Source organism: Helianthus annuus, chromosome 5, assembly GCF_002127325.2.
Source record: "Helianthus annuus cultivar XRQ/B chromosome 5, HanXRQr2.0-SUNRISE, whole genome shotgun sequence".
Classification (NCBI taxonomy): Eukaryota; Viridiplantae; Streptophyta; class Magnoliopsida; order Asterales; family Asteraceae; genus Helianthus; species Helianthus annuus.
In genome coordinates this window covers 36,809,725-36,836,706 of record NC_035437.2, presented here as the reverse complement: position 1 = coordinate 36,836,706, position 26,982 = coordinate 36,809,725, and positions in this window count along the sequence as shown.

Below are 26,982 nucleotides of genomic sequence, written 5' to 3'. Positions count from 1 at the left end.
GAGGAGTTAGTATAATATTTCTGTATTTGTAATCTTTTGATTATCAATGGAAAAAACTGATATAAATTTCCATTCTTTTATGCTCATTTAATTGCTCAATTTCCATTGTTTATACAAAATTCATTCATACTTATTCATCAAAGCATACTAAGAGCATCTCAGATCCTAACAATTGGTATTAGAGCTTGATCACATTAAACTTGATTTCACAATCGGTTTAATATACAAATATCAGCTCACAAAGGTATCCAATATGTTCGTTGTATCTGAAATCAGAGTTTAAAGTATAAAATTCAAATAGCTTTTTATATGTACTCTGTTTTCAAAAAAGGATCATAAGTGTAGGATCGGTTTTGACACCGTTCGATTGCGTAACGAACGTTCGACGTGCGGAATCCGTGAACGTGCGTGACCGAACACAAAATAACGTACACTAATCGGTGATTCTATTTATGATGTGACGAATACAAACTCCGTGAATCACGTTTTGCCACTTTCTCTCTCTAGTTTCTCTCTCTAAGCACCTAGCTCTCCAAGCGCTAATGTGGCAAAAGTTCTAAATCTAAACCCTAAGGCTCCTATTTATAGGCACAAGATTATAAGGGCTTTCCCCCTATTTACAATAATGCCACCTTGCCTATTGCTTACAAATTACAATATAAAACCTATTTTACTTCTATTTCAGCTACGGTTCCGATTGACGAAGGCGATAGACATTCTACACTAACAGACTCCCCCTTGGATATTGCCGCAGTCAATCTGTAGTCAAACTCGTAGCAACTTGACTTTCTCTCTCTCTCTTTCTGAGTCTTCTTGAAGGTTTGACGGTTTCAGCAACCATAGACTCCCTCTTTCTCAAACAGAATCCCCGTGGATCTGTTTACGAGCTTCCGTTGCTCCCCCTCTCGCTTAGACTCTTTTTCTTCAGGCTCCCCTTTTTGTCAAGCTTCCGTGCTTTTGGGATCGACACCTGGATTTCCAGATACAAGCTCTTCCAGGAACGATACCTGGCTCCTTACATGCTTCCGTTTGCGTTGAGCTCGTCTTCAGACTCCCCCTTAGACTCAGCTGTCGGGATCGTAGTCTGGCTTTCACCGTTTCACAAGTTCAGGATCAATTCCTGGCTTTGTTCTGCATCTGCTCAGGATTTGAAACCTGGTTAACCTGCACATCCTCTACCTCAACATAAGTTTCACAAATTTATAACAGTTAGATTTAAGAAACTTACTGGTAGAAATCATTAATTCATCAATCTGTATAGTTACATCAAGTTCAAATAAATGACCTTGATTAACTAAGCACACAACCTTTCAAAACATTTGTATATGACATTCAAAGTTTTCAACATATTCTCCCAAACCTGTTCATCATGTTTAGCACTCGAATTTTGAATATCAGCTCTTCAAAATCAGCTCTCGAAAATCTTTTTGATTTTTCAATAATTTTATGCTAAAACACTCCGAAAATCTTTTTGGATTTTTGTTTTTGAATGAAATACAGTAAACAAATATATACAGATAATATTTTTGTGAGTTTGTGTAAGAGGATCATATCAGTTCATGAGACAAATCACTAGCACCGTTAAGCTTTAATCATTTTAAGTTCTAAACGATTCACGTAGATTGACGATATAGTTGTCCTCTTAAATTTTCACACAATTTTCAATCTATTCAGGGTACGATTTAGATGTTTTATGAACTTAGCTCATTCATGTGTCCCACCTCTTGAATATACTCCCGTATCCAAAATCTCAATATTCAGTCTTACAGGTGAGTATACTAGAATGATATCTGTACATAATTTAGGGGTTAAATGCGAGAACTGAGGGATCTCAGGTCGATACTTCCGTATGCGCAGAGAGATATCAGTTTCGACTTTGCAGTATGTCCCCTTTAGAGGATCTTTTCAGCTATAACAGATGATTATCAATTTTATTGTCTAATCAGCTGAGGGCTTTATGCTATGTTTCAAGCATTTAAAGCAAAGTATTAGCCAAGGACTAGGTCAGAACTACCGTTCAGCAGAAGTCCCGGAATAATACCCCAGACATCATTGAGTATAAAAACCTAGTATATCAGAATACGAGACCTTTCAAACGAGATTTCAGGGGTTACCTACATATCCAAGTAGTGTTCCCCACGAATTTCGCAAGTTTGAAATATTAAGTTTATATCCCGAATAAATCTACTAAATGTGCAAAAACCTATCGACACATCATCAGTGAGACCGTTTATCACATTTGACAATTCATTTCTTTAGCGTGCTGTAATAGTCCACTGATGTACTATCATTTCCTCTTTTATCAACAAAACTCATTTTTGCTTTTTCAATGTTTTTGGCATTTTCAAATTTTCTAATTTTTTTAAAAATTTTTCTCCCCCTAAAATCAAAATATGTTTCAATTTTGATTTTCAAGGAAAATTTGAAAACTGTACAAATAAAATGACAAACTGATATCGAATCACTTCAATTCGCCATTCATTGGCATAAACAATCAGAACTCCCCCTGACAACAAACTATTTTCCCATTTAGATTTCAAAACACTTAAGTTTGTTTTAATCAAAATGGTTTTTCCGAAAAAATTGTTTTATGTGTCATTTCACAAACGGGGTTCTTTCATCACATTGTTTTACTTTAATCACTTGTTGGAAAGATAAATCAAGTACAATTTAATGTCCTCGATTACTCTTCTGTAATTCGAAATATCACAGTTACCAACCTGTGAATTTCTCAAGAAAGATGCCGATACCTGTTCCACACTTACCAACCTGGGAACTCCGGCAAGTCAGGTTTTTCATTTGAAAAGATTCACCCAAGCCTGACTAGCCTTGGGTGTTTTTGACAATTTTACCTCAAAACTTGGCTCTTCTGGTTTTGACGAACCAGAATCATTGCCTGAATGTGGCTTGTCTGACTTTGATTAGTCAGATTCATTACCAACACGTGGCTCCTTTGTTTCCGAAGAAACAAATTCCTTGCCAGGAACTTTTTCTTTCTTATTTAACCTGTCTGTCCTCAGATTTGCATCTGATGAACTCAGTTTGCTTGATTTGTCAGTCTTTAATGAGCAAACTGGATTATCAGAACTCTTTTCTGATTTTCTTGTTGTATCCGAGGACAAAATCCTTTCCGAATACTCTCTCGCCTTTTTCCTTTTCTTTCTCAGTTTGTCTTTCTGCCCTTGTGAAAGTTTTACTTTTGTTTCCTAAACTTTAGGTTCTTGAACCTTCTGTTCTTTGGGCTTGACGTTGACTGGTTACTTTACTATTCTCTGAGATTCAACCCTCGATCTTCCCATCGATCTCCTCGGGCAATCTCTGGCAATGTGTCCTCTGATATGACATTCATAACACCTTCTTGTTTCAAATCTCTGGCTTTGGCAGTTAACAGCAATGTGTCCTTGGATAGCCACAAAAGTAACACACTCTGTTATCATACCTCTTCTCTCTTTCATATCATATACCATTTTCATACCACACGCTTAGATCATAGCATTGAGTTGCCTTGTGGTAGTCATTTCTCTTCTTGTATCCTTGATTTGGCATTTGAGCACTGTGGTCAAACCTGCACCACTTATTACCAACTTTTTTTGAGTTTTGATTTTTAAATTTTTGTGATTTTTTATTATGATTGGATGCTTGATCTGATGAACTTTTATTTTCTTTTTGAAAATTTTTCGATTTTTTATCTTTTTGTTTCTGTTCCACACTCTTCTTTACAGGTTTTTGCGTTGAGCATTCACCTTTCTCAGTAGAATGTAAAACAGTATTTTTAAACATTTCATTTAATTTCAAAAATGTTTTTCTTTTTTCTTCTTTTTCTTTTTCATCATCAGATTTGTCATCACAATCTTCAATTTTGACCTTGTCAAAATTTGTGACATTGTCACTTATTGAAACAGAATTGATTGGTTTTGGACAGGGAAAATTCAATCTATCTGATGAAGTCACAAAACCCTTCAATTTCTTTTCAAGTTCATCAATCTTGTTTCTTGAATTCTCAGCTTCATTTTCAAGCTGAGATATTCTTTCAAGATGAGACTTGATAGATTTTTCATTTTCAATTTTAAGATTTTCAAGCACAGATTTTTCATTTTCCAAAACTTTTAATTGTTCTTGAAATCTTGTTTCATTTTCTTTCAAATTCTTGTTCTCCATTTTTATCCAAAAATCTTCATTTTCTGAAGATTTTCTTTTGCATTCAAAGTCTTTTTCTTTTTCTTTCAAAATTTTGTTTTCAGATGTTAAACTGTTCAAATCGTTTAACAGTTTATCATTCTCAGATTTCAGCTTTTCACAATTCAAGCGTAACTCCAGAATCTGTTCATCATCGATTTCTTTGCTATCATCAGCACACTCTTTATCAGTTTTATCTGCTTCAGTTTCGACTTTTCCTAAGGCTTCCTTTTTCAAATCTTCAACTATCTTTTTCATCCTTTCTTCTGTTCTCTTCTTCAATTCTACCACCTTCGGTCGACTTGCTAAACAAACTTCTCTTATCTTTTTCTCCAAATCCGGCAAATACTCTTTATCAGATAACCTTCGTGTGTTGAAAGTAGCTTCTCTTGGAAGCAAATTTATTACTGCTTCAAAATTCACCTTTGATGGATCAACAACTGGATTATCCCATGGATCCATGTAACATTCCAAAACGTCATTCCATCTTTCGGCTTTCTTGGCTTCTTTGAATGGTTCATTGAGTTTTCCGATTTCCCATCTTGCATAGTCTGCTTTCCACCATCTATCAGGATCAACATCAGCCATGTCCTTATATTCGTGAATTACCTTGTAAATTGCCTCGTGTCACCTACAAACCAACAATCAAACAATCAGTTTAAACAAACTGAATATGTAACAGTGTGTTGATGAAACCAATCTAAGACTCGTGTCAAAGATTCGCGGTTTGTTTCAATGTTGATGACGTGAGAACACTTAATGAATGAACCTGAGAAAAAAAATTCACAATATATGGGCTTAGGATGAACTGGGCCTTCACAGATTGAGTTGTTTTCTTAAAGCACTGTTATATCACATGATTGGGCCAACCAACTCAATGTTATTGGACCTATTAAAATGTAAAACATTTACAGCACATGAGTCGAAACAATTTATGTGATTTATTAAAAAACCTTCTCGTGCAAACAAAAACAACCAGCCGACAATATGATTTATTAAAATGTGATTGGGCTGTGATTGGGCCTCTAAATTGGTTGTAAAAATATGATAGGGCCTTTGTTCTTTTTAGCCGACAACCTTAAATGTTCACAATTTTGTTTTTTCCTTGAATTGATGACCGACTAATGTGAGATTGGGCCTCAAAGTTAGTGTCTGACAACACTTGTTCCACAAATTCATTGATTGGGCCTCTTGTTCCACTAAGCCAACAATTCACATGCATATACACATGGGTCTGTAACTTTGATTGGACCGAAGATATCTGATGGGTCGGTGCAAGATCCTGATTGGGCCGTATGAGCGGATCTATGAAACAAGTAATGTCACAAAAGCGAATCTCAACTATTACTATGAGCGAACCACCAAACTATCTTAAGAGCGAACCACAAAATTAAAGTCACTATAAGCGGACCTTAATGTTCTTAGAGCGGACCAGATTTTTAAGCGAACCTGTGATGAAACTTGGAGCGAATCTGTCAAATAAACGAACCTAAACTTGTCAAATAAGCGAACCTTCACAAATTTGACGCGAATTCGAACATAAAAACTGCGATTTCTCCTAAACGGCTAGGAGATTTGAACCGAAACTTGGTAGGGTTGTAGATCAGGTATATTCGCACAATATATCCAAAATTCAGACGAATCGGACCGTGAAAACCCGTTCAATTTGACGTTTTTCAGTAAAAAACGTAAAAAATATGTAGAAGATGAAGAAATGATGAAATCGGATCTGAAATTGGCTGAAATCTGGTACGAATCAATGCGTTTGACCGTGCAATCGAGCTCCTAGCTCTGATACCACTTGTAGGATCGGTTTTGACACCGTTCGATTGCGTAATGAACGTTCGACGTGCGGAATCCGTGAACGTGCGTGACCGAACACACAATAACGTACACTAATCGGTGATTCTATTTATGATGTGACGAATACAAGCTCCGTGAATCACGTTTTTCCACTTTCTCTCTCTAGTTTCTCTCTCTAAGAACCTAGCTCTCCATGCTCTAATGTGGCAAAAGTTCTAAATCTAAACCGTAAGGCTCCTATTTATAGGCACAAGATTATAAGGGATTTCCCCTTATTTACAATAATGCCACCTTGCCTATTGCTTACAAATTACAATATAAAGCCTATTTTACTTCTATTTCAGCTACGGTTCTGATTGACGAAGGCGATAGACATTCTTCACTAACAATAAGGAATGGCAGAAAACAATCATGATCCCTATAACACCGGTTTCAACAACAAGCCTCTGATGCTTGTCGAATCAGAATACAATATCTAGCAACGTCGGATGGCACATGTGCTAGCTCAACAGAACACAAGATGTTGGACGTCCGTCAGATTCGGACCACACATTCCAATGGTATCTAGTGCCAAAAATCCAAATGTTCAGGAGCCAAAGAAATCGGAAAATGACTCAGAGCAAGATTTCCAAAAGTTTTAGCTAGATTCAAAGGCCTTCAGTATTGTGGCCATGTCTATGCCAAATGAAATCTATACCGGCCTGTTACATTGTAATAGTGCTAAATAGTTGTGGGATGCGTTGAAGGAACAATTTGGTGGAACAGAGGATGTGATCGAGAACACTCGAGAAATTCTTAACCAACAATATAAGACTTCAAACATGTTTAGGGATAAACCCGTACTTAACAGTTTGAAAGATTTTCATATCTGATAAGTTAACTTAGTTGGTAAACAAAGCGTTTTTAAAATCAACTTTAAGTAAAAAAGATCACTTCCTGAAAAATGGGATACAATAACAATTGTGATGTGATGAAAGCAACCCCAGATTTTAAGGATATAACATTGACTTAGCTTCATGGAAAGCTCTTGGCATTTGAAAGAGAGCTTGTCCAGAAAAAAGAAGCTTCTGGAAACTGGAAAAGTATCTGATGGCACAAAAAAAAACAAAAAGACAACGCTCCATACAATTATTCAGGGTATGGAGCCACATCGGTCGTTTGGCAAATGTTTTCGGCAACACAGCACTTCTGAGTCAAGAAGTATCATCATCAGGAATATCAAATGATCAGAGTTATGATCATTATATTGATATATCAACTGGGATTAAATCTTATCAATATTCCTCAAATTGTGCTTTTATAATAAATGATGACAGTCATAGTTCTAATAATCTGTCTTTTGTTCTTGATGATCTGAAGCATATTGATCCTACTGGCCCTGAGGAAATAGATATTTTGCACCAAGTGGCAGTACTTAGTCTTAGAGCAAACAATTTCTATAAAAGGATTGGTAGGAAATATCCAGTGTTAAATGGCAGGTCAAGGGTAGGGTTGGACAAATCAAAGTTAAAGTGCATATGTAATATAATAGGTCATTTTTCCAGAGAGTGTAGGAGTCAAACAAATAAGTCTACACCAATGATAACATATCCAAACCAAAGACCTCAATCAAACAACCAACAACAGTTTTATCAAAATACCCAAAATACCTGTGGACCAAATGTATAAAACACTGCCCATTTTGCACAAAGCATGAACCATGTGCCTATGTAATATGTTCAAACAACAATTGTTGCTCAGGTTCAATATGTTTAAGTGCCTGTAGCACAAGTTCAATCACCTCCAGTTACTCATGCCCCTGCCCATGCACCTGCAGAGGCCAAACAACAAAGCTTTTTCACCAAAGGCTTTTTTGACTGGAGTAGCTTACCAAAGGACTTAACTGTTGATAATTTTGCTCGTATGGCAAAAGAAAATGATGAACCTGTGAGTATACATTTTATGGAACTTGAATGTACTTCAGAAGAAGGTAATCAAAAGAAGGAAAAGACTATTGGTGAAAACTCTGTTGGTGGAAATGCAGGAAGCCTAGAGCAAACAACTGTTTGTGGAGAAGGCCATGTAGAAAGAATGGAAGAAAATCATCCCAAAAGTTCTACTTATTACATCAATGATTGTGTGCAAACTGGTGCTGCCAAGGTATCACCTCAAATTCTAAAAGAATTATGTTCAGCCGATTGCATAATTTCATCTGATAACATCAAAGAGGTAAATGAAAACGTAAGGGAAAAGGTTCTACTTAGTGAAATACAAATTGAGAAATTAACAAAAGATTTCAAAATTAAACTAACTGAAAAGGACCAAGAAATTAGTGGTCTCAAACATGAAGCAACTATTACCAAATACCAGCTCCAAACTACAACAGAAAAATATTAAAGTTGCAAAAAGGACCTTGAATCTACCCAAATCACTTTTGAAAAATGGGTAGAATCATATGCTGGTTTTGAGATGCTTCTCAATAAAAAAATCAAGAGTAATGTGTAGTTTTGAATTGGATTCAGAAAGCATGATGATGACCAATTTTCCAATAACAATACTCACATTGACTCTCAAATGGTTGAAGTGAAACTAACCAATGCAAATGGGGAAGAAATCAAGATCACAGAACCAAGTGGTAAAAAGATCACTCTTGAAAAACCACAAAGTTCATCACAGACTGAAATAGAAAAATATGAATTTTAAACCAACATGGTCTGATGAATGTGATGTGCTTGATAATTTCAAACCCTTGGATTTCACATCACCAGTTGGTGCCAAAGCACCAAAGGTAAAAATCATTCCTATCAGTCACTCTCAAAAAGATGGTCAAACCTTTGTTAACAAAGAGGGAGAAATGAGTGATAAGAAGGATAAGGCTGCAAATTTGTTTTGTAAGTTTTGTGACATGACAAATCATATCATTAAAAACTGTTATAGATTAAAAGTATATGATATCAATAGAGGAAACAATATTTGTCAATCAAAGACTGAATGTTCAATTTGTGGGAAAGACAACCACCTGACTCAATAGTTTTTTTACTTAAGACCTTATAACATTAACAAAAGTAGGTCAAAGGTAAAACATTTGTCAAAAAGTAAACTAGTCCTATCAAAATGGAATCACAACCATTTTCTAAGAAATTTGAGTCTGTTCAAACACCTATCACAAGGGCATTGAACCAAAACCTTGTTTATAGGGAGGTTCAAGTCACTGATGCCCCACCATCAAACAGATACCCAAGAGGCTATGGGCAACCACCTTGCAACATTGTCCCATACATAATGCAGAAAAGGTGCAGATGCCTCAAAAGCCAAAGATAAATAAACATTCTCATGGGTACTATTGATCCAAGTGTTAAAGCACTTGTAGAAAGCCAACAACAACTGATGGAGATAGTTCAAAATCTACTTCTTACAAAAGACCATTCCCAAAGAGATGAATCAAAGCCAAAAAGGCTTTAGATTCATTTCAAAACTGACACAATATTGTTTCTGCAGGGTGCATCGGTTTGCAAGTAAAAACTACAACCCTAGCACAAGCTAACAAACAAACACCAAAAATATAATTTAGGTTCAAAAATTCTCAAAATATAAGCATTAATATATTTTTCTTAAAAAATTACCATAATTTTTCAGCTATCAACATTAAAATGTTGATTCACAGACATTAAAACCAAAACTTTGTTTCAAAAACAAAACATATGTTCTTGGGGTTTAAAACTCTATTTGATTAAGTCAACCGCTGTTTACAAAATATAACCACTGTTTTGACTAAAAGGTCACAAATCCACCATTTGACCAAAGTCAACTTTTACAACCTCTGTTTAATTAAAACAAATGTTTCAAAACTTAAAACAAATGTTTCATTACTTCATAAAAGGGTTTTCTTAGTGAGGCCGACCTTTGGTAAACAGATCTTTGAAAACATAGGTTCATTCCAAAGAAACAGATGTGCCACGTCACTCAAAAAGTAATCACTGGCAACCTCATTGTTATTGTTCCATACACCCTATAAAAACCCTCGCCAACAGAAGTTCCATTTACCATTGTAAAAATCTCAAAATCAAAGCATATCACAAAGAGAAAAAAAACTCAGAAATCACAATCACCAAAGGAGCTCGTACTTAAATCATCTCACAATTGCCTTCCGTATCTTGTCAAACATGACAAGAACACCAAATTCCATCGCATTATCGATATTCTTCAAGCCTCAAAATATAGAAATATTTTGACTGCGGATGCACCTATCCATGAAGAAACGTTGAAATAGTTCTGGGCAAATGCAGATTTTCTACTAAGAAACGAAAATCCCTTCACAATCATCTCAAAGGTTGATGTTGTTGACATTCATATCACACCAGAATCATTATCCACCACCTTCAACCTAAATGAGTTGGTAGGTATGGAAACCTTCTCCAAAAATGATCTTCAACATGAGTTCATAGAAAGGGGGTATAATGCTCAACTGATGGGAGCTACACTTTTTAAACCACACTTCCCACCATATATGAAATTATTTTTCCATACACTCTTGGGGTGCTTATTTGCAAAAACCACCTCTTCAAAAGGTGTTAAAGTAAGATATATTTTTAAACAGGTTCAAGCCCTGAAAATGAATAGCCTCTCAAATGAAACATTTATAAGAATGATGACCAATAAAGGTCAAGCAAATGTTTTACAAAACCAACCAACAGAGGTTACAACCCATCTAAAATCCTCACATATCTTCACAAAAGGATATTGTTGTAAGAATAGGGGAATCAAAACAAGAGATAGATGATTCACTTCCCGGGGTTGCTTCTCTTTCCACTCCACCACCTACAAGTACAACTTCCTCCATATTATCCCCCATAAAACCATTGCTTGATGCAACTAACCAAAGTGACATGGATATACCCAGTTCATCCCAACCACCTCTCACTGGGAGCATGCCATAGCAAGTGATTAGGCCAAGTCACGTCATTGCTAGCCCCTAAGAAAAGGAGGGTACACCTCTTGTGTCACAAGTGGCACTTGGAGGTTTTTCAATAAGACAGCCACTACACCTATAGAGACAATAGTGTCACATTTGGACATTGATTACATAACTAAGACCTCCTTGAAGGAAACAATGTTGAGTTTACAATAGTACAATCTATAACAGTTGGAAGTCCCCAGAACCAAAAACAAGGGGCACTTGGTTTTAAACTAAGTCTAACCACCTTAGGTGGGAACTCATATGATCCTAGTAACTTAGGTGATGGGGTGGTGGTCCATTGGCAAAGGAAAATAATTTAAACACCTAGGGAGGGGGAGGTCTTGGGTTCAAGACCCACAGACGTCAGGAATTAAAAGAAATTTGTCGTTAAAAAAACTTAGGTGTTGGGTTAAGATACCAAGAATTGACGGAGAGAGTATCCAAGATAGACTTTTCTTTTGATTCCATCAAAGATATGATAAAGACTTTGCTGCAAAACTCAAGAACTCCACCAACCAATGCAGAAACAGTAAAAGAAATTCAGGTGCATGCACAAATTTACCTTTAACTTCAAAAGAAATCTGTAGATGCCACCCAAAACATGCACATGGAGCTGATAAAAAACATGATGGATGCTAGGTACAATGATACTTAAGCAGAGATTAGGGCTATAAATGACCATTTCTCCAAGCCACTAGCACTGCTCCAACTCTCCCCTAATACACAGTAGACGATGCAAAAAAGGGGGAGAATGATAGCATGAGAAAGCTTCCTCCTCATTTCAAAAAGGCTCCAAAGAGACCTGATGACTCTGCAGCCAAAACCACCAAACAAGATGCAGTGCAAAAAGAAAGGAGGAGAGACACAGGGAAGCAAAAATGCTACAGTAGTTCAAGAAATGCTTGAAAGAAAAAGGATAGGACAAAATTTGGGCCCTTCAACAACAGATGGTACTCCTATAAGAAGGCAACCTGCAAGACAGGCCAGGCCTACTCAAACATCTGTTATAAGAACCACTGTTCCATCCAACCAAACCACTGCTACCACTGCCACCACTGTCACCACCCAAACCACTCCTCTCACTATCCAAACATTTATTGCTACCTGATATGCGTAAAATGCAACATATAAATTGTATCAAATAAGGTATAAAAATAACCCTTTTTAGTTCTAATGCTGGGAAAAGTGTGTTTTCTTTGTATACTTTTGACTTTTAGGATTAAAAGAGCTTAAATGTACAAAAGGAACAAATTAACGGCAAAAACAACATAAATACAAAAGAAGAGAAGTTGGCACTTCATACCAACCCTCCGAGTTTCACCCCAAGACCAAAAACAACAAGTCAGAAGGCTTACACGGGGCTGTGCCACCGAGGCACGGGGCTGTGTCCAACTCCAGGTTCCATGAAGAAAAAGACAAACAGAAGCAGACAAGAGACACGAGGATGTGTCCCATGGACATGGGGCCATGGTCAACTCCTAGATTTGTAGAATCTTGGATAGTACAACAAGTATAAGCAAGTACAATGGCCACAGGGCCGAGCCATTGTCACACGGGGCCGTGGGGAATCTAATCTGACAGTAAAATTAAATGAAGATAGAGAAGAAGGAAGCCACAGGGTCGTGCCAGGTGGGCACGGGGCCGTGCCAGACCTCTGTTTCCAGCTGTAAATAGGGGTTCTTGGTTTCATTCAAACTTATCCCTTGGCAAACCACTTCTCTCACAATTACCACCACTCCACCACCACTACAACACCAACACCCACCACCATCATCCATCTTCCATCTTTTAGAGTGTGTAGTAGTCTCAGGATCCAAGAACGATTGTAAGAGTTCTTGTCAAACAAAGGCCATGCATGGCTAAACTCTTGCATCACTTGGTGAAGACAAATCTTTTAAGTATTACTTTTTTATTTCCAACCTTTGGCTCATTTTTATTTGGGTATATATTAATGACTTTAATAACTAGTTTTCTATATTGAAGGTGAATTTTACTTAATCATTCTTCATGTTTTGTTGATTCACTCATTCGTGTCTTTACGGTTTATATAAAGCACGTTAACTGTCTGGAAGGTGGCTAGAATGGTGGTTGGGTAAATTCTTGTCTCGTTCAGTGTATAGATCCTGCGAGAACCTAGTTCAAGCTTAGTAGGACTTCACGAGAGGTAGATCTTAATCGCCTCAGGAGAAGTAAGAACCGCTTGAATCCCTTATTTATAAACTATTATAAAAACATTAAATCGACCTTGCGGGATTGTATCCTTGCTGACTTAGATCAACAGGTTGAGGGTAACGCTGCCTAGAAGGGGGCCTACCACTTTTCGCATTAATAACTTACTTAATTATCTTTCAATAATCCGACCTTGCGGGACTGTATCCCTACTGACTCAGACCAATAGGTTAAGGGTAACGCTGCCTAGAAGGGGGCCTACTACTATAACTTAACGATAATCTCTTAAAATGCCCAAAGTGCGAAAATTATTAAAGGATACATAAAAGAGGAGTTTGAACCAAGTGATTCCTTCTTGTCTATTTGTTTTTCCTTATATTTTATTTTTATTTTCTAGTTTATCATTTTAAAACTTTCAAAACCTTTTTTATCAAGATTTAGTTAGATTGGACGTTAACGATAAGCCGGTACTAAAAGCTCTTGTGTCCTTGGACAACCTCGGTATCTTGCCATCACTATACTACGTCTGCGTTGGGTACACTTGCCATAACGTGTGTAGAGTGATTATATTATATCGTGTTTTATAAATTTAAAACTTGATTCACGAGTAAAAAGTGCATAAAATATATCTAAAAATTATAACTACACCCTCACACGTCACTACCACAAAAGTGACAACAGATGTTACGTCTACTACAACAACACCTACCACAAAACCACAATGGACCCTGCAGATTGACCAAAGTACCCATACAAGGATACTCAAAAGAAAACTACCCACTCACAACCTCTCTCCACCAACAAAAACACCCACACGTATACCAGGGGAAGAAGAACAAAGTTCATCATCCAAGAAGATGATGAAGAAACTCCCCAAGCATCATCCATCTCACCACTTCCAGCATTAACCACCACAGCCATAACCACTTTTTCACATCCACTAGAACTACAAACTGTGTCACAAGAGATACAGTCTTTCTATTTCACAAATGACCCAAGCCAGCTCTCCTTCCATTTCTGCATGATCTTCTAAAGCCTACAAGTGTCAAAGAATATTTGGAGCTATAGCTTAAACAGGCAGAACTAAATGCAACAGGAAGAAGCAAAGGGAAAGAAGACAAAAAGGCTTAGCAAATCCTCTTTGAAGAATTCACTAAAATGGATAGGTTAGAAAATTTGCTAAAGAGGTCAGCAAAAAAAGCTTCACAAGACCTTGTAAACAACATTGACCTCAGATAGGCATTAAGGGAATATTACATGGAATACATCATAAAGAACAAGCCTTACAGAGAAACAAGAGCTCAACTCACTAGATGGTCTACATCCAGATCAAAATCTAAAAGACATGATTAGCCAAATTTTGGGAAGACATGTCTCACCAAACTAATCTGCAATAACTCTGGTCCCAGCAAACCCTCTTGGTCATAAAATTCTGAAACGGAAGTCTGACAAGTCAACCCATAAGTTGACTCTGCTCAGGGCCAATGAGGAAACAGTGTCTTTGGGCTCAAAGATACAGATCTGCAAGACTTAATAAGTCTTCCACTCGAAAGGGATCCAGAAGAAAGCTACTCCATGAACTTTGAATAATAGTTGAAGGGCCAAATCAAAGAGAAGTTGATGAGAAAAAAATTGATTAAATTAGGTTAAGTTTTGGCATCATCTGTTCTTGGGGGGATTGTTAGACCTACAAAAGAACAGATGATTTCTAAAAGCCAAAACATGCTAATTAGATCAAGAAATAAATGGTAGATTGAACTTATTCCACCCAAAGATAGTGAATCTTGAACACTAATCAGAACATTTGCTGAAGACATTCCAAGATCTGTTCAGAGCCTTAGAACCACTGCTGAGAGGGAGTTAGTATAATCTTTCTGTATTTGTAATCTTTTGATTATCAATGGAAAACAGTTTGATATAACTTTCTGCTCTTGTATGCTCTTTTATTTCCGTAATTTCCATTGTTTATATAAAATCCATTCATACTTGTTTATCAAAGCATACTAAGAGCATCTCAGATCCTAACAAACCCACACTAGTGCCTACCACCATCCATTTCATTTGGTTTTTTAATATATATGTAAACAAACAATATTATTAGTTTATAGCGTTTTATCAATCCAATCTATATATTTGAGTTTCTCCTTTATAATGTCTCTTACTCCCTTCACATTCTCTCTTTAAACTCAAGCCAAGCTAGTATATTGATATTTTTCAGGCCTATTGTCACGACCCCCGACCCGGTTTTACCCGTTTCAGGGGCCGCGAGACAGAAAACCCGTGGTATTTATTAAATCTGGCAGCGGAATTACTAACAGGATCGTTAAAACTTGAAAATGCCCGATTATTTTATTTCACAATTAGGGATAAACCCCGTAATTTACAATAAGGGAAATTTAACCAAGAAACCCCTGTTTTACAAAAACATGTTTAATTCTTTTTACTGAGCCACTACTTCAAGCTTGTTAGTGCTCCGTAGCACTTTTTCCTTGATTCACAGCAGATCACCTGAAACATGTTTTAAATTATTTTATCAGCGGGGAAATACTGGTGAATCATTCATTTTTACAAAACGACCTGTCGTTATAATATACAGTATTAAGGGTGATTACATTGTTTATATATATATCTCAATCAGTTACCCAACGGTATTTGTCACTCGACTCGTTTCTGTGACTATGGTCATATCACCCATTGGCTAACCCGTTGTCCAATGGTGACGGTTATCAAGTAATGTATACAAAACCCCACATACCGGCTGTAATTGAAGACTACAAAGACTTAATCCTTGTAATTATAACTTTGAAACCAAACATGATTTTGAAAGAAATTTTGGTAAAAAGATAATGACTCACATTACAGATTTAAACGAGCAGAGTTTAGCCTACTGATTAGCCTTGTAACCTAATTCAAATAACAATGCACACGAAACTAGGTCAGTAACTAATACAGCATTTACGATAACTCACGAGATGAAAACCCTCACAATGAATGACAAAGTGCAATACTTAACATGCATCGAATTTACAACGAATGACAAAGTATAGCCCTAATGTGGGCAACACTTAAACATCCATTGGATTCATTTCAATCGATCGGACATTGAATTGTAGCAGCGATCGAGTTATTACCCTGTTGTCGCAGCAACGTTTCGTGAGTTTGTGTGTTTTTATAGTAAACAGGCAATATCTCGTTGCACGATTTGAATTTTAACGTCGAACCAACGTAGAAATTCAAGTGCCAAACTCCCCTATATATGCTGGAAAAACAGCTCCCACGCGTGGCGCGAGGAGTTGTCGCGTGGCACGAGGGGCACCCCCCTAGCATAGGGTAGCCCCGCGTCTGCTTAGCTTGGGTGAGTCGACGGTTTCTCAAAATTCGATTCCTATAAAAAACTGTTGAGATAATATCAACTAGGTTTTACCCCCCCCCCCCCCCCTGAGTTTTAGGGGCCCTGATCCTGATTCCAACTATTCTGAAAATTTTAGGGGTTATGCAGGATTACTTGGAGGTCTCAATTAGGGTTTCCTATTGGACAAAATAACATAATAAATAATAGTTTTGGTGAGAGTTGTTACACCTATTATTGTTAAAAAGTAGTTACCTATTATAATCACTCCAGCTAGATCTGTCCAAATTGCTCGTTGCTCGATAAAAAGTATGCTCGTTCTATTTTGGCCCGTTTGAAAACAGGTCAATCTACTCGGTTCGTTGTTATCGAGCCAAGCACAAGAAAGATATGCTTGACCGTTGGCTCAAAATTTTGTAATATATATAGGGAGAGGATCATGAGAAAACTCTTCCTTCGAGAGAGAACTCTATCACATAACTGATATTTGGTTTAATTTTTTCTAGGTTTGCAATATTTTGGGTGTAGGGTTTAATTTTTAGAGTTTAGGGGTTAACTTTTATGGTTTTGCTTTTGCATTTGATTTTTAGGCTTTAGGCGTTAGCCTTTAGGGTTTAGTTTTTTTTTTGGATTATGGTTTATTTCCTAGTGTTTAGGGATTAGGGATTTAAAGTTTATGGATTTTTAATGATTAGATAAAGTTTTCTCATGTAAAGGAGTTTTCTCATGACCCCATATATATATATATATAGGGGGCTGCTAGAATGAGAACCACCCCGAGTAGTAAGAACCGCGAGAACTACACCCCACGGAGCGCCGTTCGCCATGATTTTTTTTTTACAAGTTGATGTGTGTATTATAAACACAGCCATAAAAAATCATGGCGAACGGCGCTCCGTGGGGTGTAGTTTTTTACACCACAAGTTTGGTGTTTTTTAATTTTTTTTCTTTTTTCTTTTTTTTTCACCAAACTTGTGGTGTAAAAAACTACACCCCACGGAGCGCCGTTCGCCATGATTTTTTACGGCTGTGTTTATAATATACACATCTACTTGTAAAAAAAAATCATGGCGAACGACGCTCCGTGGGGTGTAGTTCTCGCGGTTCTTACAACTCGAGGTGGTTCTCATTCTAGCGGCTCCCTATATATATATATACATACATATATATATATATATATATATATATATATATATATATATACACACACATTTGCGAACTAAGTGAACAAATCCTGGCCATTGATTTACACAAGTGAATGGCTAGGATTTCATCACCAAATCTAAAATACACTAATGTAGTCCATCATCAAATCCTGGTCATTGATTTACACATGTGTATGGCCAAGATTAGTTCGCTCAGTTCGCAAATACACTAGTGTTCACTCTTTAACTTAATCATATATATATATATAGGGGACCGCTAAAATGAGAACCACCTCGAGTTATAAGAACCGTGAGAACTACACCGTACGGGGCGAGGTGGACCAAATTTTTTTTCATAAACGTAGATGCGTGTATTATAAACACATTTGTAAAAAAAAAATTCAAAAAAAAATGTCATGTGTGTAGTTTTGAGCACCACAAGTTTGTGTTTACGGGTACCATAAATCTTACCGGAAAATTTACGGTACCCGTAAACACAAACTTGTGGTGCTCAAAACTACACACACGACATTTTTTTTTTTTTTGAATTTTTTTACAAATGTGTTTATAATACACGCATCTACGTTTATGAAAAAAAAATTTGGTCCACCTCGCCCCGGGTCAAAAAGTTCTCACGGTTCTTACAACTCGAGGTGGTTCTTATTTTAGCGCAATTATATATATATATATATATATATATATATATATATATATATATTATAGGAAAATTGGATCTAAATAATCACTACCATTACCTATTGACCGACATTAGTTAAAACTAAAGAAACGGTTTGTGACAGTCCCAAGTTTTAACATATTTTCTACCAACGTGGACTGCCACATAACCACTCCACATCGTTAAAACTTTGCCACATAAGCAGTCTGCGTCATCGACAGTTTGACTTTTTGCCACATAAGTAGTCTATGTCATCATAACTATGACGTTTTTGTCACATAAGTCTAGAGGGTATGGAAAGCCCCTAGGGGCTTTATTGCACCACCTCGGCTAATAGCACCCCCTTTAACAACCAAGAAATGCGATAAAGCCCCCAAAAGGTCAATGACGACCGTATTATTGATATAAATATTCATCTAGCCCCACAAACAACTTATTGTGGCTCATCATTGTGCTGGCGAACCTTCAATAGCGCCCCTAATGGCACATAGGAAATGGAGAGATGGGGTGTTATTGGCTGCCTTCTGGCTAAAGTTAAGGGGGCGCCAACTCATACCCTCCAACCTAAGTGGTCCACGACAGCACATAATTAATGAGGTTAGCCTTAGTTTAACAAAGATCGTTGGGGAAAAGTAGATTAAAAGTTAAGACTGTTATCAACCAATGGGTAATAGTTGGGATTATTCAAATTTAGTTATATATATATAGATATATATATATATATATATATATATATATATATATATATATATATATATATATATATATATATATAGGACAAAGATCCGTTAGGAACCACCCTTTATTGCGAGAACCGCGAGAACCAGTGTGAACACAAACAGTAATACCTAAAAAAATCTAAAAAACACCCAAAAAAAAATTTTTTTTATTTTTTTACTATTTTTTATATAAAAATCGCTACTTTTAGTATCCAAAAAAAAAAATTTTTTTTTAAAAAAAAAAAAATTTTTTTGGCTAATAAAAGTAGCGATTTGAACATAAAAAATAGTAAAAAATAAAAAAAAAATTTTTGATTTTTTTTTGATTTTTTTATATTTTTTAGGTTTTTTTGGGGGTTTAGTTTTTAGCATTTTAGCTTGGGGGGGGGGGTTAGGTTTTTGGGGGGTGGGGGAGGGGGTTTAGGTTTTGGGGGGGGGGGGTTAGGTTTTTTTTAGGTTTTTTGAGGGTTTTAGTTTTTAGCATTTAGCTTTGGGGGGGGGGGTTAGGTTTTTTTTGGGGGGGGGGGGTGGGGGGGTTTAGGTTTTTGGGGGGTGGGGGATGGGGGTTAGGTTTTTTTTAGGGTTTCTTTAGGTTTTTTTAGCTATTTTAGCTTGTGTTCACATTGGTTCTCGCGGTTCTCGCAATAAAGGTGGTTCTCGCATGAACCTTACCCTATATATATATATATGGGTGGGATTCTAGAGCAGGGGCGGGCCGGAGGAGGTGCGGGGTGGGCGACGGCTCAGGGCCCAAACCCTTGGGGGCCCAATTTTTTTTAATAAAGTTACGCTGTAGAACTTAGAATATATAAGTACTGAATCGGAAAATAACAAGATGAGACCCATGGTTTGGTGGTTCCCATGTCACTTTATTATAAAGTTGGTGTTAGGTTCTAATCTTGATACCTTCATTTTTAGTTGATTTTTTTTCGTTATGTTTGTTACCTATGCATTAAATGCAAATGACGTTAATTGACTAATTTTATGTTAAATTAAATCAAAATGGCAATCGTAGTTATTTCTCAATTCTAGTTTAAAAATGCTTATTTATGTTAATTTCTTAAAATATTATTCAATCTACAATTAGTTTTGTATGTTCAGTCTTATTTTGTTTTTTTTTTCTCTTTTAACTCGTGTATTTTCTAAATAAATTTGGATAGATTACGATGGTTTTACATGATCGCAAATAACGATTTTATAAAGTTACGATTTAACTATTCCACATTTTCTTAATTTACCCTTACAACGTGTTTTTTTCTACGTTCGTTGTCCAAATGTGTGTGTGATGTAGTTTTTATCTACGTTTCCACGTAAAAAACAGACCACCACAACATGCAGGTAATTCCACAGATTTTTAATTCATTTTCATATATTTGAAAGTTTTTTGTTTTTAAGAAGTTTATATTTTAGAGGCTCGTAGTTTATCTTCGTACAGGGCCTACATATTTTCGAAGATCTAGAGTGAACACTAGTGTATTTGCGAACTGAGTGAACAAATCCTGGCCATTGATTTACACACGCGTATGGCTAGGATTTCATAATCAAATCATTAAATACACTAGTGTATTTCATCATCAAATCTTGGCCATTGATTTACACACGTGTATGGCCAGGATTAGTTCGCTCAGTTTGCAAATACACTAGTGTTCACTCTTGAACCCTATCCTATATATATACACACATGACCAAGATCAAGAGAAAACCCCCTTGAGTTATGAGAATTAGAGAACTCCGATTTCCCATGCGAGTTTTGCCACCATTATTTTTGCAGATACGTGGATTAAAATGTTACTAACACAACTGTAAAAAAATAGAAAATAAAAAAATTTCGAAGGGGCATTTTCAGCAATTTTTCGGTGCTGTAAAAAGTTGTTGACATCAGCATTTACACCTACTGTAAGGATTTTTACGGGTGGATGGTGTAATTAACAAAAACTATTTTTTTTATTTTTGAAAAGTTGATTTTATTTTATGATTTTTTGTAATTGTTTTTGAAAAAACCTTTTCTAAAGCCGAGTTCTCTTACTTCTCACAACTCGTATGACTTTTTATTTTACCCTAACAATATATATATATACACACACCCACACACACGAAAAATGATCATTAGAAAACATAAACGATACTGAAAAACTTTGAGAAAACTGATAAGAAATTAATAGGAAATTGAATTGTAAATTTTGGAAGCCATTCTCATTTCATCATTCCATACAATAATATACATTCATGTGTAACTGACAAAACGGTTATGGTGGGAGTTATGCATTCATGTGTAACTGACAAAACGGTTATGGTGGGAGTTATGTATATGAGTATATATGATTTTATAACACTCCCCCTCAGATATACATTACTATTCATTATGATAGGATCTGAGTTTGGTTTTGATTGTGTTTTACGTTTGAAATAAGATGAAGATGAATGAGTTGTGCAGCGGAATTAAAATGGAACAAACTTTTCACAATCAAACAGGAGAAATGCTTTAACATACAAGTTTAACATTGAATCGAATGATTGAATTTATTTTCAACAACGATTACAATATGCAAGTATGCAACAAACTCCCCCTCAGCCTGAGCTCACAGAATTTGTTCGTGCAGGAAGATGATGGTGAAGAGCTAATAGAACAGTACAGAGCACTGTTCTATTTATAGGCACGAACAAAGTACTGAAGCATCTAAGCTGACGTCACCATGAAAGTGACATCTAACCTCCTAACAAACTCTAACCTCTGATCTATACAACCTCTGCTATGCTAACTACTGATATTACATTACATTACATAAAGTAAACAAAACTACTGCTGCATCCTTCCAATGCTGTGAACCCAGCAGTACTTGTCATGATCAGCAGTGCTTGACTCAAGGCAGTAGATTGGGCAGCAGGGCTTTAGTTCTTCATCAGTCTTTGACTAGATCAGTAGTTGTAGGTCAGCAGTTTGTATGATCAGCAGATAGGAGGTCAGCAGATGTTGAAACCACTTCCAAGGGGAGAGACTTGTATGCATAACATCTGCTTATTCTGGATCCACTGACCTGATCCAGTTTTGGCTTTAATTATATGTTCCTCTGGTAGGGTTCAATCCCAACAATCTCCCCCTGGAACAGATAATGCCAAAACTCTTCATTATTGTAGATCTTTATTGCCTCATCAGCAGTTCCCTTATTTGCCCTTTGAGTTGAAGTTCAAAGGCTAAGGCATCTGTGTCATCATCATCCCTGCTAAGTGGAAGATCAAGGAGATCCTGCAAATCTTCAAGACTCAGGCCAAGAGCTTGTTCCCTTGATATGTTCTTCACTTCTCCGCTAGACTTGAGCAATGTGTTGGTGCACGAAATGTCTGCTGACTACGTCTTATCAAGTCTTATGTCTAGATAGGTTAAATAGGTGCATAAACATGATTAAATTAGGGTTTGTATAGGTAGAAATGGTCCTGGCCGTTTGAAATAGCTCTGGCCATTTGAAATAGTCCTGGCCGTTTGAGGATACTTGACCGTATGAAGCCTGACCGTTTGAAGCATGGTCGTTTGAAGCATGTCCGTTTGAATATGTTCAAACGGACAGGCTGGGTCTATATATAGTTGTTCAGTTCAAACGGTCAGTAGCATTGTATGTGTGTGTTTGTGAGTCGAGGTGCTGCCGGATTTGTATCAGAATCATTGTAAAGACTCGCAATCAGTAATAGAAAGAGAAATTGGAAGGAACAAGCTGTTTTGACTTGGTTTACTTTGTTTCCGCCTTTGTAAACTGAGATGAACTACTTCTACTGACGTTTAAGTTCATCGGAACGATCCAACAAGTGGTATCAGAGCTCAGGACGAGGAGTTCATACCAAATACCGCTTGAAATCGCCGGATTATCTCACTTCTACATTTCTTTTCTGATTTGAACTAGTTGTCACGATTAAAATGGCTTGAAACATTCACATATCAAACGAAATTCACTATTAACTAATCCTTGAGAATTTAGAACTAAAATTCGACCTAAAACTAATCAAAATCATCATGACCGTTTGAAATTGTTTGAGAAAAAGTGACGTCATCCGTTTGAAAATGACGCAGTTCGTTTGAAAGAGATCCTATCGTTTGAGTGCATCGTTTGAATCTGGCCATTCCGTTTGAAAATCAAACCTATCGTTTGAAAGTAGTGTATATTTTCAAACGATCAAGACAACTATCGTTTGAAGAATCATCGTTTGAAACTACATCGTTTGAAAGTGATCGTTTGAAACCATACAGTTTGAATACCTTCCGTTTGACACTATTGTTATTTCAAACGGACAAGTTCATTCCGTTTGAAAATAACCTGTTTGTTTGAACCATCATTTGCATCATTCCGTTTGAAAGTATTCCGTTTGAATCTGATATTTTCCAAAACCGAAAATTTTTCTAAGTGTTTGCTGATTTTTCATGTAATTCACAAATATAAGTTCATGGCGAATGATGAACCTATTCCGTGGAAAGATAATCGAACAGAGGAACAGAAGTATAAATACCGGAAGATGATTGCTGAAAACAAGATTATCAGACTTTCTGGTATCTTTCTGGAAGCTAGAAGAGCAAATAGATGGGATCCAAAAAGGGAGTGTTACCTTGATAGGTATGGCAACATCGCGATTGATGATAAAACGCTAGATATTGAAGCCATCATCCAGGAGTACAAAGAAGAGGATGATTATTGGCAGAAGAAATGGTGGGGAGATGAAGAAGAGAAAAAGAAAAAGAAAGAGTTAATAGATGAAATAGAAAGAAACTCAGAAAATATAAGTTTGGATGAGTTTAGTGAATTAATCAAAAGGGTTAGAGAAGGAATAACAAAGATTGAAGAATCTAAGAAGGATGAAACTTCAAAATGTGAAGTTGTATGCTCGAAATGCAAAAAATCAGAAGCAGACAGTGTGAAACTCTTGAAGGATGTGGAGAGCTTGACATTGGAAAACAAAACTCTGAAGATCGAGAAGAAGGCTGATGAAGATCAGATTTTGAGTTTGCGTCTGAACTGCGAAAAATTGAGATCTGATAATGACAATTTTTTAAAGATTGTTGAGAGTTTAACATCAGAAAACAAAATTTTGAAAGAAAAAGAAAAAGATTTTGAAAGCAAAAGAAAATTTTCAGAAGATGAAGATTTCTAGATAAAATTGGAAAACAAAAATCTGAAAGGAAATGAAACAAGATTTCAAGAACAGTTAAAGAGTTTGGAAAATGAAAAATCTGTTCTTGAAAATCTTAAAATTGAAAATGAAAATTCTATCAAGTCTCATCTTGAAAGAATATCTCAGCTTGAAAACGAAGCTGAGAATTCAAGAATCAAGATTGATGAACTTGAAAAGAAGTTGAAAGGTTTTGTGACTGCATCAGACAGATTGAATTTTCCTTGTCCAAAACCGATTAATTCAGTTCCAATAAGTGATAATATCATAAATTTTGACAAAGTCAAAATTGAAGATTGTGATGACAAATCTGATGATGAAAAAGAAAAAGAAGAAAAAAGAAAAACATTTTTGAAATTAAATGAAATGTTTAAAAATACTGTTTTGCAATCTACTGAAATAGGTGAATGCTCAAAGCAAAAACCTGTTAAGAAGAATGCAGAACAGAAACAAAAAGATAAAAATTTGAAAAATTCTAATAAAGAAAATAAAAGCTCATCAGATAAGTCATCCAATCATTTTCAAAAATTACAAAAATCTAAAAATGAAAACTCACAAAATGTTGGTAATAAGTGGTGCAGGTTTGACCACAGTGCTTCAAAGCCAAATCCAGTTTTTCGGAGGAGTGATGACTACCACAAAGCCAGACAATGCTATGATCTGAGCATTTGGGGTGAAAGTCGTACATGGTATGATAACAGAGTGTGTTACTCTTGTGGAGTTAGAGGTCACATTGCTGTTAACTGCCAGAATTGGAGTTATGAAACGCGAAGATGTTTTAACTGCCAAATTCGAGGTCACATTGCCAGAGACTGCCCGAGGAGATCGATGGGAAGATCGAGGGTTGAATCTCAAAGAATGGCAAAGAAACCAGTCAACGTCAAGCCCAAGGAACAGAAGGTTCAGGAACCTAAAGTTCAGGAAACGAAAGTAAAACTTTCTCAGGGGCAAAAAGACAAACTGCGAAAGAAGAGGAAGAAGGCGAGAGAGTATCTCGAGAGGATTTTGTCCTCGGGTTCTTCGGTTGGTAAGAATAAGAGTTCTGATGAATCGACTCCATCAACTGCAAAGTCAAGCAAAACGAATTCATCAGATGCAAATTTGAGGACAGAATGGAGTGTGAAGAAAGGAAAAGTTCCTGGTGATGAATTTGTTTCTTCTGAAACAAAAGAGCCAGTTGTTGGCGATGAATCTGACTCATCAAAGTCAGACAAGCCACATTCAGGCAATGATTCTGGTTCGTCAAAACCAGAAGAGCCAAGTTTTGAGGTAAAAGTGTCAAAAACACCCAAGGCTGGTCAGGCTTGGGTGAATCTATTCAAATAGAAAAACCTGACTTGCCGGAGTTCCCAGGTTGGTAAGCGTGGAACATGAATCGGCACATTTCTTGAGAAATTTCACTATGGTGATTTTTCGACCTACATGTGGTAAATCAGGGACATTAAGTTGTACTTGATTTTCTACAAGTGATTAAAGGAAAACAATATGATGAAAGAACCCCGAATTTGTGAAATGACACACAAAACCATTTTCCGGAAAAACCATTTTGATTAAAACAAACTTAAGTGTTTTGAAATCTAAATGGGAAAATAGTTTGTTGTCAGGGGGAGTTCTGATTGTTTATGCCAAATGAATGGCGAATTGAAGTGATTCGATATCAGTTTGTCACTTTATTTGTACAGCTTGTTTTCAAATTTTCCTTGAAAATCAAAATTGAAACATATTTTGATTTTAGGGGGAGAAAAATTTTTAAAAAAATTAGAAAATTTGAAAATTCCAAAAACATTGAAAAATCAAAAATGAGTTTTGTTGAGAAAAGAGGAAATGATAGTACATCAGTGGACTATCACAGCATGCTAAGGAAATGAAATGTCAAATGTGATAAACGATCTCACTGATGATGTGTCGATAGGTTTTCGTACATTTAGTAAATTTATTCGGGATATAAACCTAAAATTTCAAACTGGTGAAATTCGTGGGGAACACTACTTGGATATATAGGTAACCCCTGAAATCTCGTTTGAAAGGTCTCGTATTCTGATATACTAGGTTTTTATACTATTTGATGTCTGGGGTATTATTCCGGGACTTTTGCTGAACGGAAGTTCTGACCTAGTCCTTGGATAATACTTTGCCTGAAATGCTTGAAACATAGCATTATAGCCCTCAGATTGATTAGACAATAAAATTGATAATCATCTGTTGTAGCTAAAAGATCCTCTAAAGGGGACATACCAAAGTCGAAACTGATATCTCTCTGCGTACGGAAGTATCGACCTGAGATCCCTCAGTTTTCGCATGTCCTAAATTATGTACAGACATCATTTTAGTACAATCACCTGTAAGACTGAATATTGAGATTCTGGATACGGGAGTATATTCAAGAGGTGGGACACATGAATTGAGCTAAGGTCCTAAAACACCTAAATTGTATCCTGAATAGATTGAAAATTGTGTGAAAATTTAAGAGGACAACTATATCGTCAATCTACGTGAATCATTTAGAACTTAAAATGATTAAAGCTTAACGGTGCTAGTGATTTGTCTGAAGAACTGATATGATCCTTTTATCACAAACTCACAAAATATTATCTGTATATATTTGTCTACTGTATTTCATTCAAAAACAAAAATTCAAAAAGATTTTCGACAACTGATGTTGAAGAGATGATATTCAAAATTCGAGTGCTAAACATGATGAACAGGTTTGGGAGAATATGTTGAAAACTTTAAATGATATATATATATATATATAAATGGTTTAAAAGATTGTATATTTGGTTAATCAAGGTCATTCATTTGAACATGATGTAACTAATATATGTGTTAATGATATCTACCAGGAAGTTTAGTGTTAT